This window comes from Carya illinoinensis, chromosome 14, assembly GCF_018687715.1.
Source record: "Carya illinoinensis cultivar Pawnee chromosome 14, C.illinoinensisPawnee_v1, whole genome shotgun sequence".
Taxonomy (NCBI): Eukaryota; Viridiplantae; Streptophyta; class Magnoliopsida; order Fagales; family Juglandaceae; genus Carya; species Carya illinoinensis.
In genome coordinates this window covers 20,965,659-20,984,676 of record NC_056765.1, presented here as the reverse complement: position 1 = coordinate 20,984,676, position 19,018 = coordinate 20,965,659, and positions in this window count along the sequence as shown.

Here is a 19,018-nt window from a genome sequence, read left to right as displayed (position 1 = left end):
AAATTTAGCTCAAAACATAGTTTAAAGATTACAAATCATCTTTAAGTTGATTAATGCGCTTTAGTCTAGTTAGAAACTTAACAATGGCTGGATGAGCAAACTAGCCTCATGTGGAACTCCTTGGGCTTGAGGGAAACCAATGGATTTATGTGGGCGGGCTTCAATACGATGAATGAAGTTAAAGACTGATTTCTTGGTGCCATTTTGTCCAAACCAAGAACTGAACTACGAGGGTCAGGGAGGTGTGTACACGAAGAAGTTTCCCCTGAGGAAAAGGTCAAAAACGGCGAGGGTAAGGGCGGAATTGTAGAAATGCACTTGAAGGTGCTCATATCTTCCGATTCGTAGTCAATTGGAAATTGACATGGCTTTGGTCGTAGTGATGTGTGATACATTGAGGCTAATCTTCTAAATCAATCTAAGAATAATGTAAAACAACAATAACATCAAAAAGGTGCAAATGAAACGGAGAGAATGAATTTGAAGGGAAATTAAGCTCAAAACATGGTTTAAAGATTACTAATCATCTTTAAGTTAATTAATGCGCTTTAGTCTAGTTAGAAACTTAACAATGGCTGGATGAGCAAACTAGCCTCATTTGGAACTCCTTGGGCTTCAGGGAAACGAATGGATTTATGTGGGCGAGCTTCAATACGATGAATGAAGTTAAAGACAGATTTCTTGGAGCCATTTCGTCCAAACCAAGAACTGAACTACGAGGGTCAGGCAGGTGTGTACACGAAGAAGTTTCCCTTGAGGAAAAGGTCAAAAACGGCGAGGCTAAGGGCGGAATTGTAGGAATGCACTTGAAGGTGCACATATCTTCCGATTCGTAGTCAATTGGAAATTGACTTGGCTTTGGTCCTAGTGATGTGTGATACATCGAGGCTAATCTTCTAAATCAATCTAAGAATAATGTAAAACAACAATAACATCAAAAAGTGCAGATGAAACGGAGAGAATGAATTTGAAGCGAAATTAAGCTCAAAACATGCTTTAAAGATTACTAATCATCTTTAAGTTGATTAATGCGCTTTACTCTAGTTAGAAACTTAACAATGGCTGGATGAGCAAACTAGCCTCATGTGGAACTCCTTGGGCTTGAGGGAAACGAATGGATTTATGTGGGTGAGCTTCAATACGATGAATGAAGTTAAAGACAGATTTCTTGGTGCCATTTCGTCCAAACCAAGAACTGAACAACGAGGGTCAGGCAGGTGTGTACACGAAGAAGTTTCCCTTGAGGAAAAGGTCAAAAACAGCGAGGCTAAGGGCAGAATTGTACGAATGCACTTGAAGGTGCACATATCTTCCGATTCGTAGTCAATTGGAAATTGACTTGGCTTTGGTCCTAGCGATGTGTGATACATCGAGGCTTATCTTCTAAATCAATCTAAGAATAATGTAAAACAACAATAATATCAAAAAGGTGCAAACGAAACGGAGAGAATGAATTTGAAGCGAAATTAAGCTCAAAACATAGTTTAAAGATTACTAATCATCTTTAAGTTGATTAATGCGCTTTAGTCTAGTTAGAAACTTAACAATGGCTGGATGAGCAAACTAGCCTCATGTGGAACTCCTTGGGCTTCAGGGAAACGAATGGATTCATGTGGGCGAGCTTCAATACGATGAATGAAGTCAAAGACAGATTTCTTGGTGCCATTTCGTCCAAACCAAGAACTGAACTACGAGGGTCAGGCAGGTGTGTACACGTAGAAGTTTCCCCTGAGGAAAAGGTCAAAAACGGCGAGGCTAAGGGCGGAATTGTACGAATGCACTTGAAGGTGCACATATCTTCTGATTCGTAGTCAATTGGAAATTGACTTGGCTTTGGTCCTAGTGATGTGTGATACATCGAGGCTAATCTTCTAAATCAATCTAAGAATAATGTAAAACAACAATAACATCAAAAAGTGCATATGAAACGGAGAGAATGAATTTGAAGCGAAATTAAGCTCAAAACATGGTTTAAAGATTACTAATCATCTTTAAGTTGATTAATGCGCTTTAGTCTGGTTAGAAACTTAGTAAATGGCTGGATGAGCAAACTAGCCTCATGTGGAACTCCTTGGGCTTGAGGGAAACGAATGGATTTATGTGGGCGAGCTTCAATACGATGAATGAAGTTAAAGACAGATTTCTTGGTGCCATTTCGTCCAAACCAAGAACTGAACTACGAGGGTCAGGGAGGTGTGTACACGAAGAAGTTTCCCCTAAGGAAAAGGTCAAAGACGGCGAGGCTAAGGGCGGAATTGTAGGAATGCACTTGAAGGTGCTCATATCTTCCGATTTGTAGTCAATTGGAAATTGACATGGCTTTGGTCCTAGTGATGTGTGATACATCGAGGCTAATCTTCTAAATCAATCTAAGAATAATGTAAGACAACAATAATATCAAAAAGGTGCAGATGAAACGGAGAGAATGAATTTGACGGGAAATTTAGCTCAAAACATAGTTTAAAGATTACAAATCATCTTTAAGTTGATTAATGCGCTTTAGTCTAGTTAGAAACTTAACAATGGCTGGATGAGCAAACTAGCCTCATGTGGAACTCCTTGGGCTTGAGGGAAACGAATGGATTTATGTGGGCGAGCTTGAATACGATGAATGAAGTTAAAGACAGATTTCTTGGTGCCATTTCGTCCAAATCAAGAACTGAACTACGAGGGTCAGGCAGGTGTGTACACGAAGAAGTTTCCCTTGAGGAAAAGGTCAAAAATGTCGAGGCTAAGGGCGGAATTGCACGAATGCACTTGAAGGTGCACATATCTTCCGATTCGTAGTCAATTGGAAATTGACTTGGCTTTGGTCCTAGTGATGTGTGATACATCGAGGCTAATCTTCTAAATCAATCTAAGAATAATGTAAAACAACAATAACATGAAAAAGTGCATATGAAACGGAGAGAATGAATTTGAAGCGAAATTAAGCTCAAAACATGCTTTAAAGATTACTAATCATCTTTAAGTTGATTAATGCGCTTTACTCTAGTTAGAAACTTAACAATGGCTGGATGAGCAAACTAGCCTCATGTGGAACTCCTTGGGCTTGAGGGAAACGAATGGATTTATGTGGGCGAGCTTCAATACGATGAATGAAGTTAAAGACAGATTTCTTGGTGCCATTTCGTCCAAACCAAGAACTGAACAACGAGGGTCAGGCAGGTGTGTACACGAAGAAGTTTCCCTTGAGGAAAAGGTCAAAAACGGCGAGGCTAAGGGCAGAATTGTACGAATGCACTTGAAGGTGCACATATCTTCTGATTCGTAGTCAATTGGAAATTGACTTGGCTTTGGTCCTAGTGATGTGTGATACATCGAGGCTAATCTTCTAAATCAATCTAAGAATAATGTAAAACAACAATAACATCAAAAAGTGCATATGAAACGGAGAGAATCAATTTGAAGCGAAATTAAGCTCAAAACATGGTTTAAAGATTACTAATCATCTTTAAGGTGATTAATGCGCTTTAGTCTGGTTAGAAACTTAGTAATGGCTGGATGAGCAAACTAGCCTCATGTGGAACTCCTTGGGCTTGAGGGAAACGAATGGATTTATGTGGGCGAGCTTCAATACGATGAATGAAGTCAAAGACAGATTTCTTGGTGCCATTTCGTCCAAACCAAGTACTGAACTACGAGGGTCAGGGTGGTGTGTACACGAAGAAGTTTCCCTTGAGGAAAAGGTCAAAAACGGCGAGGCTAAAGGCGGAATTGTACGAATGCACTTGAAGGTGCACATATCTTCCGATTCGTAGTCAATTGGAAATTGACTTGGCTTTGGTCCTAGCGATGTGTGATACATCGAGGCTTATCTTCTAAATCAATCTAAGAATAATGTAAAACAACAATAATATCAAAAAGGTGCAAACGAAACGGAGAGAATGAATTTGAAGGGAAATTAAGCTCAAAACATAGTTTAAAGATTACTAATCATCTTTAAGTTGATTAATACGCTTTAGTCTAGTTAGAAACTTAACAATGGCTGGATGAGCAAACTAGCCTCATGTGGAACTCCTTGGGCTTGAGGGAAACCAATGGATTTATGTGGGCGGGCTTCAATACGATGAATGAAGTTAAAGACTGATTTCTTGGTGCCATTTTGTCCAAACCAAGAACTGAACTACGAGGGTCAGGGAGGTGTGTACACGTAGATGTTTCCCCTGAGGAAAAGGTCAAAAACGGCGAGGCTAAGGGCGGAATTGTAGGAATGCACTTGAAGGTGCTCATATCTTCCGATTCGTAGTGAATTGGAAATTGACATGGCTTTGGTCCTAGTGATGTGTGATACATCTTGGCTAATCTTCTAAATCAATCTAAGAATAATGTAAGACAACAATAATATCAAAACGGTGCAGATGAAAGGGAGAGAATGAATTTGAAGGGAAATTTAGCTCAAAACATAGTTTAAAGATTACTAATCATCTTTAAGTTGATTAATGCGCTTTAGTCTAGTTAGAAACTTAACAATGGTTGGATGAGCACCTTAGCCTCATGTGGAACTCCTTGGGCTTGAGGGAAACCAATGGATTCATGTGGGCGGGCTTCAATGCGATGAATGAAGTTAAAGACAGATTTCTTGGTGCCATTTTGTCCAAACCAAGAACTGAACTACGAGGGTCTGGCAAGTGTGTACACGAAGAAGTTTCCCTTGAGGAAAAGGTCAAAAACGGCGTGGCTAAGGGCAGAATTGTACGAATGCACTTGAAGGTGCACATATCTTCTGATTCGTAGTCAATTGGAAATTGACTTGGCTCTGGTCCTAGTGATGTGTGATACATCGAGGCTAATCTTCTAAATCAATCTAAGAATAATGTAAAACAACAATAACATCAAAAAGTGCATATGAAATGGAGAGAATGAATTTGAAGCGAAATTAAGCTCAAAACATGGTTTAAAGATTACTAGTCATCTTTAAGTTGATTAATGCGCTTTAGTCTGGTTAGAAACTTAGTAATGGCTGGATGAGCAAACTAGTCTCATGTGGAACTCCTTGGGCTTGAGGGAAACGAATGGATTTATGTGGGCGAGCTTCAATACGATGAATGAAGTCAAAGACAGATTTCTTGGTGCCATTTCGTCCAAACCAAGTACTGAACTACGAGGGTCAGGGTGGTGTGTACACGAAGAAGTTTCCCTTGAGGAAAAGGTCAAAAACGGCGAGGCTAAAGGCGGAATTGTACGAATGCACTTGAAGGTGCACATATCTTCCGATTCGTAGTCAATTGGAAATTGACTTGGCTTTGGTCCTAGCGATGTGTGATACATCGAGGCTTATCTTCTAAATCAATCTAAGAATAATGTAAAACAACAATAATATCAAAAAGGTGCAAACGAAACGGAGAGAATGAATTTGAAGGGAAATTAAGCTCAAAACATAGTTTAAAAATTACTAATCATCTTTAAGTTGATTAATGCGCTTTAGTCTAGTTAGAAACTTAACAATGGCTGGATGAGCAAACTAGCCTCATGTGGAACTCCTTGGGCTTGAGGGAAACCAATGGATTTATGTGGGCGGGCTTCAATACGATGAATGAAGTTAAAGACAGATTTCTTGGTGCCATTTCGTCCAAACCAAGAACTGAACAACGAGGGTCAGGCAGGTGTGTACACGAAGAAGTTTCCCTTGAGGAAAAGGTCAAAAACGGCGAGGCTAAGGGCAGAATTGTACGAATGCACTTGAAGGTGCACATATCTTCCGATTCGTAGTCAATTGGAAATTGACTTGGCTTTGGTCCTAGCGACGTGTGATACATCGAGGCTTATCTTCTAAATCAATCTAAGAATAATGTAAAACAACAATAATATCAAAAAGGTGCAAACGAAACGGAGAGAATGAATTTGAAGCGAAATTAAGCTCAAAACATAGTTTAAAGATTACTAACCATCTTTAAGTTGATTAATGCGCTTTAGTCTAGTTAGAAACTTAAAAATGGCTGGATGAGCAAACTAGCCTCATGTGGAACTCCTTGGGCTTCAGGGAAACGAATGGATTTATGTGGGCGAGCTTCAATACGATGAATGAAGTCAAAGACAGATTTCTTGGTGCCATTTCGTCCAAACCAAGAACTGAACTACGAGGGCCAGGCAGGTGTGTACACGTAGAAGTTTCCCCTGAGGAAAAGGTCAAAAACGGCGAAGCTAAGGGCGGAATTGTACGAATGCACTTGAAGGTGCACATATCTTCTGATTCGTAGTCAATTGGAAATTGACTTGGCTTTGGTCCTAGTGATGTGTGATACATCGAGGCTAATCTTCTAAATCAATCTAAGAATAATGTAAAACAACAATAACATCAAAAAGTGCATATGAAACGGAGAGAATGAATTTGAAGCGAAATTAAGCTCAAAACATGGTTTAAAGATTACTAATCATCTTTAAGTTGATTAATGCGCTTTAGTCTGGTTAGAAACTTAGTAAATGGCTGGATGAGCAAACTAGCCTCATGTGGAACTCCTTGGGCTTGAGGGAAACGAATGGATTTATGTGGGCGAGCTTCAATACGATGAATGAAGTTAAAGACAGATATCTTGGTGCCATTTCGTCCAAACCAAGAACTGAACTGCGAGGGTCAGGGAGGTGTGTACACGAAGAAGTTTCCCCTAAGGAAAAGGTCAAAAACGGCGAGGCTAAGGGCGGAATTGTAGGAATGCACTTGAAGGTGCTCATATCTTCCGATTCGTAGTCAATTGGAAATTGACATGGCTTTGGTCCTAGTGATGTGTGATACATCGAGGCTAATCTTCTAACTCAATCTCAGAATAATGTAAGACAACAATAATATCAAAAAGGTGCAGATGATAGGGAGAGAATGAATTTGAAGGGAAATTTAGCTCAAAACATAGTTTAAAGATTACAAATCATCTTTAAGTTGATTAATGCGCTTTAGTCTAGTTAGAAACTTAACAATGGCTGGATGAGCAAACTAGCCTCATGTGTAGCTCCTTGGGCTTGAGGGAAACGAATGGATTTATGTGGGCGAGCTTGAATACGATGAATGAAGTTAAAGACAGATTTCTTGGTGCCATTTCGTCCAAATCAAGAACTGAACTACGAGGGTCAGGCAGGTGTGTACACGAAGAAGTTTCCCTTGAGGAAAAGGTCAAAAATGTCGAGGCTAAGGGCGGAATTGTACGAATGCACTTGAAGGTGCACATATCTTCCGATTCGTAGTCAATTGGAAATTGACTTGGCTTTGGTCCTAGTGATGTGTGATACATCGAGGCTAATCTTCTAAATCAATCTAAGAATAATGTAAAACAACAATAACATCAAAAAGTGCATATGAACCGGAGAGAATGAATTTGAAGCGAAATTAAGCTCAAAACATGCTTTAAAGATTACTAATCATCTTTAAGTTGATTAATGCGCTTTACTCTAGTTAGAAACTTAACAATGGCTGGATGAGCAAACTAGCCTCATGTGGAACTCCTTGGGCTTGAGGGAAACGAATGGATTTATGTGGGCGAGCTTCAATGCGATGAATGAAGTTAAAGACAGATTTCTTGGTGCCATTTCGTCCAAACCAAGAACTGAACAACGAGGGTCAGGCAGGTGTGTACACGAAGAATTTTCCCTTGAGGAAAAGGTCAAAAACGGCGAGGCTAAGGGCAGAATTGTACGAATGCACTTGAAGGTGCACATATCTTCTGATTCGTAGTCAATTGGAAATTGACTTGGCTTTGGTCCTAGTGATGTGTGATACATCGAGGCTAATCTTCTAAATCAATCTAAGAATAATGTAAAACAACAATAACATCAAAAAGTGCATATGAAACGGAGAGAATCAATTTGAAGCGAAATTAAGCTCAAAACATGGTTTAAAGATTACTAATCATCTTTAAGGTGATTAATGCGCTTTAGTCTGGTTAGAAACTTAGTAATGGCTGGATGAGCAAACTAGCCTCATGTGGAACTCCTTGGGCTTGAGGGAAACGAATGGATTTATGTGGGCGAGCTTCAATATGATGAATGAAGTCAAAGATAGATTTCTTGGTGCCATTTCGTCCAAACCAAGTACTGAACTACGAGGGTCAGGGTGGTGTGTACACGAAGAAGTTTTCCTTGAGGAAAAGGTCAAAAACGGCGAGGCTAAAGGCGGAATTGTACGAATGCACTTGAAGGTGCACATATCTTCCGATTCGTAGTCAATTGGAAATTGACTTGGCTTTGGTCCTAGCGATGTGTGATACATCGAGGCTTATCTTCTAAATCAATCTAAGAATAATGTAAAACAACAATAATATCAAAAAGGTGCAAACGAAACGGAGAGAATGAATTTGAAGGGAAATTAAGCTCAAAACATAGTTTAAAGATTACTAATCATCTTTAAGTCGATTAATACGCTTTAGTCTAGTTAGAAACTTAACAATGGCTGGATGAGCAAACTAGCCTCATGTGGAACTCCTTGGTGATGTGAACCCCAATCGACTCGCTTTGAGACCCAACAACAATATTGGAAAAACCAACCCAAGAACGCCAAACTCAAGTCTATGGATGGAGAATTTAGACCAGTTGAGATCCCGTTTCAAGAACCTAGATTATATTAAAATCTAGACCCAATGAAATCTCGTCTCAAGAACCCAAATTACAAGGAGGAACGCCACAAAGGTTGTGATTTACCTTTGATAAGTTCAAGAGTTCAATTAAGAACAAGAGGAGAAAACTCACTCACAATGAAAATTCAATAAAAAATGTCTTACCTCTCAAATGAGGCTACAAGTGCCTTAAATAAACAATTCCCAAAACCCTAAAGGAATAGTGCCGCGGGAACTGTAGCGTGAACAGTGCCGCGCTACAGTAACTTCTAAAACCCTAGTTCACATAAATTAATAACTTTCCAAATATGCCCTTGGCCAAAATACAAGGGCTTCCCAAAAACCCTAGTTCATTAGAATTAAGACATATGGGCTAGACATCTCCCAAGCCCAATTATTCTAGAATAATTCCTTTAACTAATAAAATAAGCCATTTCAATGAAATAAATAAGTCCATGGTCTTTAATAACAATCGGCTCAAGTCGTGTCTTCCATAGCTTGGATCAAGTGGATCAAAACTGGTTCTCATTCTTTCAAGCCCATCATGTGTGTTGGGCTCTTGCTAGTTTCATCCCAATTGGATTGCACCAATTCTTGTATTGCTCCCTTAATCTTCGTGGCTCTTAATCTTGTAATTGATTCTTAAGACTTGATCTGCCTTGGGGCCCATCATTCCCCCTCTCCTCAAAAGGATTCGACCTCGAATCTCCACCTGGATCAAAGGGAAAAAGATTAGTAATATTGAAAATAGGAAACACATGATACATACCTCGAAGATCCACGAGATATGAAATATCATTAATTTTATCAAGAATTTGGAAATGTCCATCCAAGCTACTTCTGTCATCCACAAGCAAAAGTATCAGAGTTAAATAATTATGTGGATTAAAATCATAAACAACTTCAAAAGGAGAATATGAAGTAGTAGTATGCAAGGTCCTATTATATGCAAACTCTTTAAATGGCAAACAATCCTCCCAAGTTTTTAAATTCTTATAAAGAACAGTGCATAAGAGCTGAGTATTAGAAACAATACTCCTAGGTACACCATGAAGTCGCACTACCCCTTTTAATTGTACGCAGCCCCAAAACAAAGTCTATAGATATGCCTACCAATGGTTTACTAGGAACGGGTAAAGGTGTATACAACCAATGTGGCAAAACCTTAGACTTGGCCTTCCTACATGTAATGCACATGCCACAAATGCAATTGACGTCTCTTTTCATCTTAGGCCAAAAGAAATGTCCATCCAATAATTCAATGAAAGGCAAATGATACTCCCACAAATGTTCATGAGACACATCTAAAGTTTTCTTTGCACCAAAATGACCATTCCAATTATATGCAAATTCAATGAATGGTAAGTAGTACTCCCACCAATGGTCATCCAACACGTCTAAAATCCTCTTTATATCAAAATTTCCCAACAGACCACATCCATGCACAAGCAACTCACGCATAAGACTAGTAGGCACACAAAATCTTTTCTCTCTAAACAAGTACCAATTTAGTCTATATAAATGAGAAAACAATGCTTTCTTACGTACTCCATACACACTAGCCATGCCATCATCATTATTAACAAACAAGTTCTTATCATATTCAAGTCTCAATAACTTTTCATCTATAATGATGACAAGGACGTACCTTCTTGCATAAGCATCAACCACAAAATTTTCTTTACCTTGTGTGTACTTAGTTACATAAGGAAATGTCTCAATGAGTTGCACCCACTTGTCATGCATTCTATTCAACTTACAGTGTCCTTTCAAGTGCGTCAAGGACTCATGTTCTTCAAAGAAAGGTCGAGTAGGGATTGTCGCACTTGGCATAAAATCAATGTAATGCTCTATCTCTCTAATAGATGACAATCCACTAAACACTCCGCTAGGAATTACGACCTTATATCCCTGCAACAAAGAGATAACAATACTAGGCAAAGATTCATTAAATCCGTTAGTAGTAAAATTCGCCTTAGCATAAAAACTCACTTCTCTCTTTGTTTGTCTCTCACTTTCTTCACTCCAGCTTTTATTTTCACTCTCATTTTTCTTTTCACTCTCTTTTTTTCTTTCACTCTCTTTTTTCTTTTCACTCTCTTTTTTCTTTTCACTCTCTCTCTTTGCTTCAGTCTCTTTATTCTTTTCACTCTCTATTTTTTCTTCACTCTCTTTGTTCTTTTCACTCTCTCCTTCTCTTGAGGTTTTGGCCTCACTATTTCTTTTTTGATCAACCTCACTTTTCAACTTCAGTTGGTCCTTATGGACCTGTGTTGGAGTTAAAGGAGCAAGTTTGATTCTTTTTCCATCCTTTTCAAAACTGTACATGTTTCTAAACCCATCATAGATCACTCTCCTATCACACTGCCACGGCCTCCCCAACAAAATATGGCCAGCATGCATAGGCACAACATCACAAAGTACATCATCCTTGTACCTCCCAATTGAAAAAGAAACTAGCACTTGCTTATTTATCCTAACCTCCCCACAATCATTCAACCACTGCAACTTGTATGGTCTAGGGTGTTTCAAAGTAGGTAGATTCAATTTCTCAACTAAAGTAGTGCTAGCAACATTAGTACAACTCCCTCCATCAATAATCATACTACATACCTTGTTGTTGATGTGGCATCTAGTACGAAAAATGTTCTCTCTTTGCTGCTCTATACCATCCATCTTAAATTCTGTATTGGGAGCACGCCTAACAAGAGACTCGCCATACTCTTCATTCTTATTGTACCTATTCTCAATACTAGGCTCACATCTCCTCCTATCTCTCCCACTTTGCAAATTTCTAATCAATGCACCTTGTTGTTCCATCTTATCCATCACTTCCCCCAACTTCAAATTTAGCCTTTCAAACTTTTGTTGCATGGACTGCAACAAAAAGAATGAATTGTCTGACATTCCCTTTGGTTATGAGTCACTTTAATGAGACATTGTATGTGCTGCACAAAAAAGAATGTTAGTGGAAAAAGACCTCACACGCTCTCCCTCACGTGTTTACACTCAAATAATGGCACTCCACTCGTGTTTCACTCTTAATTGGCTTTTTCCCGATAATGATCTCACACTCTCTTACCTTTTACCTCAAGAGTTTTCCCACTCAAGTTCTTTCAGAACTAATTGAACACAATCAAGACAAAGCAACCTTGTTTAATCCCAACTAGCAATTAGATCCAAGAAACAAGAATAAGAGAAACACGGAAGGAACAACAATGACACGAGAATCAAGGAAATTATACGAGGGAAAGAGTAATTACAAAACAAGACACCAACTAGAAAAAAATGTATTTAGCCCCTTTAAAAATGGCTCAATCAATGTCAAGTCACTCAAGTTCATAAGCCAAACTATTCCAAACAACCTATACCAAAAATCCTTTTCTTTCTCTTTTTTTTTTTTTTTTTTTTTTCGAATTTTTTTTTTTCCTTTTTTTTTTCGAATTTTTTTTTTTCCTTTATTTTTTTTTTCTTTTCTTTTCTTTTCCTTTCTTTTCTTTTCTTTTCTTTTCCTTTCCTTTCCTTTCCCTTCCTTTTTTTTTTCTTTTCTTTTCTCAACAATTCAACCACGAACAGAAATATTCAATTGTGATAAACAAACAATTGAATTCAAACACATACAAATTGACAAGGAAAATAGAAGGGAATCAATGAAACCCTAGAAATTTCAAACCCTAGATGGTGCAAATTTTGGCAGCTCTCAAACAAGGAATTTAGGCACCCTATGATGATGAACATTCAACCCAAAAGATAGAATAATTTGGCAGCCCTAGGAAATTCGAATTTCTGCAATTTTTTTTTTTTTTTTGTGCAACCCTAGAATAATGAAGCTCTAGAATTAACGATACAATAAATAAAGATAGAATCAGACCTGATTGGAAACCTGGCTCTGAATACCAAATGATGTGAACCCCAATCGACTCGCTTTGAGACCCAACAACAATATTGGAAAAAACCAACCCAAGAACGCCAAACTCAAGTCTATGGATGGAGAATTTAGACCCGTTGAGATCCCGTTTCAAGAACCTAGATTATATTAAAATCTAGACCCAATGAAATCTCGTCTCAAGAACCCAAATTACAAGGAGGAACGCCACAAAGGTTGTGATTTACCTTTGATAAGTTCAAGAGTTCAATTAAGAACAAGAGGAGAAAACTCACTCACAATGAAAATTCAATAAAAAATGTCTTACCTCTCAAATGAGGCTACAAGTGCCTTAAATAAACAATTCCCAAAACCCTAAAGGAATAGTGCCGCGGGAACTGTAGCGTGAACAGTGCCGCGCTACAGTAACTTCTAAAACCCTAGTTCACATATATTAATAACTTTCCAAATATGCCCTTGGCCAAAATACAAGGCCTTCCCAAAAACCCTAGTTCATTAGAATTAAGACATATGGGCTAGACATCTCCCAAGCCCAATTATTCTAAAATAATTCCTTTAACTAATAAAATAAGCCATTTCAATGAAATAAATAAGTCCATGGTCTTTAATAACAATCGGCTCAAGTCGTGTCTTCCATAGCTTGGATCAAGTGGATCAAAACTGGTTCTCATTCTTTCAAGCCCATCATGTGTGTTGGGCTCTTGCTAGTTTCATCCCAATTGGATTGCACCAATTCTTGTATTGCTCCCTTAATCTTCGTGGCTCTTAATCTTGTAATTGATTCTTATGACTTGATCTGCCTTGGGGCCCATCACTTGGGCTTGAGGGAAACCAATGGATTTATGTGGGCGGGCTTCAATACGATGAATGAAGTTAAAGACAGATTTCTTGGTGCCATTTTGTCCAAACCAAGAACTGAACTACGAGGGTCAGGGAGGTGTGTACACGTAGATGTTTCCCCTGAGGAAAAGGTCAAAAACGGCGAGGCTAAGGGCGGAATTGTAGGAATGCACTTGAAGGTGCTCATATCTTCCGATTCGTAGTGAATTGGAAATTGACATGGCTTTGGTCCTAGTGATGTGTGATACATCTTGGCTAATCTTCTAAATCAATCTAAGAATAATGTAAGACAACAATAATATCAAAACGGTGCAGATGAAAGGGAGAGAATGAATTGGAAGGGAAATTTAGCTCAAAACATAGTTTAAAGATTACTAATCATCTTTAAGTTGATTAATGCGCTTTAGTCTAGTTAGAAACTTAACAATGGTTGGATGAGCACCTTAGCCTCATGTGGAACTCCTTGGGCTTGAGGGAAACCAATGGATTCATGTGGGCGGGCTTCAATGCGATGAATGAAGTTAAAGACAGATTTCTTGGTGCCATTTTGTCCAAACCAAGAACTGAACTACGAGGGTCAGGCAGGTGTGTACACGAAGAAGTTTCCCTTGAGGAAAAGGTCAAAAACGGCGTGGCTAAGGGCAGAATTGTACGAATGCACTTGAAGGTGCACATATCTTCTGATTCGTAGTCAATTGGAAATTGACTTGGCTTTGGCCCTAGTGATGTGTGATACATCGAGGCTAATCTTCTAAATCAATCTAAGAATAATGTAAAACAACAATAACATCAAAAAGTGCATATGAAATGGAGAGAATGAATTTGAAGCGAAATTAAGCTCAAAACATGGTTTAAAGATTACTAGTCATCTTTAAGTTGATTAATGCGCTTTAGTCTGGTTAGAAACTTAGTAATGGCTGGATGAGCAAACTAGCCTCATGTGGAACTCCTTGGGCTTGAGGGAAACGAATGGATTTATGTGGGCGAGCTTCAATACGATGAATGAAGTCAAAGACAGATTTCTTGGTGCCATTTCGTCCAAACCAAGTACTGAACTACGAGGGTCAGGGTGGTGTGTACACGAAGAAGTTTCCCTTGAGGAAAAGGTCAAAAACGGCGAGGCTAAAGGCGGAATTGTACGAATGCACTTGAAGGTGCACATATCTTCCGATTCGTAGTCAATTGGAAATTGACTTGGCTTTGGTCCTAGCGATGTGTGATACATCGAGGCTTATCTTCTAAATCAATCTAAGAATAATGTAAAACAACAATAATATCAAAAAGGTGCAAACGAAACGGAGAGAATGAATTTGAAGGGAAATTAAGCTCAAAACATAGTTTAAAGATTACTAATCATCTTTAAGTTGATTAATGCGCTTTAGTCTAGTTAGAAACTTAACAATGGCTGGATGAGCAAACTAGCCTCATGTGGAACTCCTTGGGCTTGAGGGAAACGAATGGATTTATGTGGGCGAGCTTCAATACGATGAATGAAGTTAAAGACAGATTTCTTGGTGCCATTTCGTCCAAACCAAGAACTGAACAACGAGGGTCAGGCAGGTGTGTACACGAAGAAGTTTCCCTTGAGGAAAAGGTCAAAAACGGCGAGGCTAAGGGCAGAATTGTACGAATGCACTTGAAGGTGCACATATCTTCTGATTCGTAGTCAATTGGAAATTGACTTGGCTTTGGTCCTAGTGATGTGTGATACATCGAGGCTAATCTTCTAAATCAATCTAAGAATAATGTAAAACAACAATAACATCAAAAAGTGCATATGAAACGGAGAGAATCAATTTGAAGCGAAATTAAGCTCAAAACATGGTTTAAAGATTACTAATCATCTTTAAGGTGATTAATGCGCTTTAGTCTGGTTAGAAACTTAGTAATGGCTGGATGAGCAAACTAGCCTCATGTGGAACTCCTTGGGCTTGAGGGAAACGAATGGATTTATGTGGGCGAGCTTCAATATGATGAATGAAGTCAAAGATAGATTTCTTGGTGCCATTTCGTCCAAACCAAGTACTGAACTACGAGGGTCAGGGTGGTGTGTACACGAAGAAGTTTTCCTTGAGGAAAAGGTCAAAAACGGCGAGGCTAAAGGCGGAATTGTACGAATGCACTTGAAGGTGCACATATCTTCCGATTCGTAGTCAATTGGAAATTGACTTGGCTTTGGTCCTAGCGATGTGTGATACATCGAGGCTTATCTTCTAAATCAATCTAAGAATAATGTAAAACAACAATAATATCAAAAAGGTGCAAACGAAACGGAGAGAATGAATTTGAAGGGAAATTAAGCTCAAAACATAGTTTAAAGATTACTAATCATCTTTAAGTCGATTAATACGCTTTAGTCTAGTTAGAAACTTAACAATGGCTGGATGAGCAAACTAGCCTCATGTGGAACTCCTTGGGCTTGAGGGAAACGAATGGATTTATGTGGGCGAGCTTCAATACGATGAATGAAGTTAAAGACAGATTTCTTGGTGCCATTTCGTCCAAACCAAGAACTGAACAACGAGGGTCAGGCAGGTGTGTACACGAAGAAGTTTCCCTTGAGGAAAAGGTCAAAAACGGCGAGGCTAAGGGCAGAATTGTACGAATGCACTTGAAGGTGCACATATCTTCTGATTCGTAGTCAATTGGAAATTGACTTGGCTTTGGTCCTAGTGATGTGTGATACATCGAGGCTAATCTTCTAAATCAATCTAAGAATAATGTAAAACAACAATAACATCAAAAAGTGCATATGAAACGGAGAGAATCAATTTGAAGCGAAATTAAGCTCAAAACATGGTTTAAAGATTACTAATCATCTTTAAGGTGATTAATGCGCTTTAGTCTGGTTAGAAACTTAGTAATGGCTGGATGAGCAAACTAGCCTCATGTGGAACTCCTTGGGCTTGAGGGAAACGAATGGATTTATGTGGGCGAGCTTCAATATGATGAATGAAGTCAAAGATAGATTTCTTGGTGCCATTTCGTCCAAACCAAGTACTGAACTACGAGGGTCAGGGTGGTGTGTACACGAAGAAGTTTTCCTTGAGGAAAAGGTCAAAAACGGCGAGGCTAAAGGCGGAATTGTACGAATGCACTTGAAGGTGCACATATCTTCCGATTCGTAGTCAATTGGAAATTGACTTGGCTTTGGTCCTAGCGATGTGTGATACATCGAGGCTTATCTTCTAAATCAATCTAAGAATAATGTAAAACAACAATAATATCAAAAAGGTGCAAACGAAATAGAGAGAATGAATTTGAAGCGAAATTAAGCTCAAAACATAGTTTAAAGATTACTAATCATCTTTAAGTTGATTAATGCGCTTTAGTCTAGTTAGAAACTTAACAATGGTTGGATGAGCACCTTAGCCTCATGTGGAACTCCTTGGGCTTGAGGGAAACCAATGGATTCATGTGGGCGGGCTTCAATGCGATGAATGAAGTTAAAGACAGATTTCTTGGTGCCATTTTGTCCAAACCAAGAACTGAACTACGAGGGTCAGGCAGGTGTGTACACGAAGAAGTTTCCCTTGAGGAAAAGGTCAAAAACGGCGTGGCTAAGGGCAGAATTGTACGAATGCACTTGAAGGTGCACATATCTTCTGATTCGTAGTCAATTGGAAATTGACTTGGCTTTGGCCCTAGTGATGTGTGATACATCGAGGCTAATCTTCTAAATCAATCTAAGAATAATGTAAAACAACAATAACATCAAAAAGTGCATATGAAATGGAGAGAATGAATTTGAAGCGAAATTAAGCTCAAAACATGGTTTAAAGATTACTAGTCATCTTTAAGTTGATTAATGCGCTTTAGTCTGGTTAGAAACTTAGTAATGGCTGGATGAGCAAACTAGCCTCATGTGGAACTCCTTGGGCTTGAGGGAAACGAATGGATTTATGTGGGCGAGCTTCAATACGATGAATGAAGTCAAAGACAGATTTCTTGGTGCCATTTCGTCCAAACCAAGTACTGAACTACGAGGGTCAGGGTGGTGTGTACACGAAGAAGTTTCCCTTGAGGAAAAGGTCAAAAACGGCGAGGCTAAAGGCGGAATTGTACGAATGCACTTGAAGGTGCACATATCTTCCGATTCGTAGTCAATTGGAAATTGACTTGGCTTTGGTCCTAGCGATGTGTGATACATCGAGGCTTATCTTCTAAATCAATCTAAGAATAATGTAAAACAACAATAATATCAAAAAGGTGCAAACGAAACGGAGAGAATGAATTTGAAGGGAAATTAAGCTCAAAACATAGTTTAAAGATTACTAATCATCTTTAAGTTGATTAATGCGCTTTAGTCTAGTTAGAAACTTAACAATGGCTGGATGAGCAAACTAGCCTCATGTGGAACTCCTTGGGCTTGAGGGAAACGAATGGATTTATGTGGGCGAGCTTCAATACAATGAATGAAGTTAAAGACAGATTTCTTGGTGCCATTTCGTCCAAACCAAGAACTGAACTACGAGGGTCAGGCAGGTGTGTACACGAAGAAGTTTCCCTTGAGGAAAAGGTCAAAAACGGCGAGGCTAAGGGCGGAATTGTACGAATGCACTTGAAGGTGCACATATCTTCCGATTCGTAGTCAATTGGAAATTGACATGGCTTTGGTCGTAGTGATGTGTGATACATTGAGGCTAATCTTCTAAATCAATCTAAGAATAATGTAAAACAACAATAACATCAAAAAGGTGCAAACGAAACGGAGAGAATGAATTTGAAGGGAAATTAAGCTCAAAACATGGTTTAAAGATCACTAATCATCTTTAAGTTGATTAATGCGCTTTACTCTAGTTAGAAACTTAACAATGGCTGGATGAGCAAACTAGCCTCATTTGGAACTCCTTGGGCTTCAGGGAAACGAATGGATTTATGTGGGCGAGCTTCAATACAATGAATGAAGTTAAAGACAGATTTCTTGGTGCCATTTCATCCAAACCAAGAACTGAACTACGAGGGTCAGGCAGGTGTGTACACGAAGAAGTTTCCCTTGAGGAAAAGGTCAAAAACGGCGAGGCTAAGGGCGGAATTGTACGAATGCACTTGAAGGTGCACATATCTTCCGATTCGTAGTCAATTGGAAATTGACATGGCTTTGGTCCTAGTGATGTGTGATACATTGAGGCTAATCTTCTAAATCAATCTAAGAATAATGTAAGACAACAATAATATCAAAAAGGTGCAGATGAAAGGGAGAGAATGAATCTGAAGCGAAATTAAGCTCAAAACATGGTTTAAAGATTACTAATCATCTTTAAGTTGATTAATGCGCTTTAGTCTAGTTAGAAACTTAACAATGGCTGGATGAGCAAACTAGCCTCATGTGGAGCTCCTTGGGCTTGAGGGAAACCAATGGATTTATGTGGGCGGGCTTCAATACGATGAATGAAGTTAAAGACAGATTTCTTGGTGCCATTTTGTCCAAACCAAGAACTGAACTACGAGGGTCAGGCAGGTGTGTACACGAAGAAGTTTCCCTTGAGGAAAAGGTCAAAAACGGCGAGGCTAAGGGCGAAATTGTACGAATGCACTTGAAGGTGCACATATCTTCCGATTCGTAGTCAATTGGAAATTGACATGGCTTTGGTCCTAGTGATGTGTGATACATTGAGGCTAATCTTCTAAATCAATCTAAGAATAATGTAAAACAACAATAACATCAAAAAGGTGCAAATGAAACGGAGAGAATGAATTTGAAGGGAAATTAAGCTCAAAACATGGTTTAAAGATCACTAATCATCTTTAA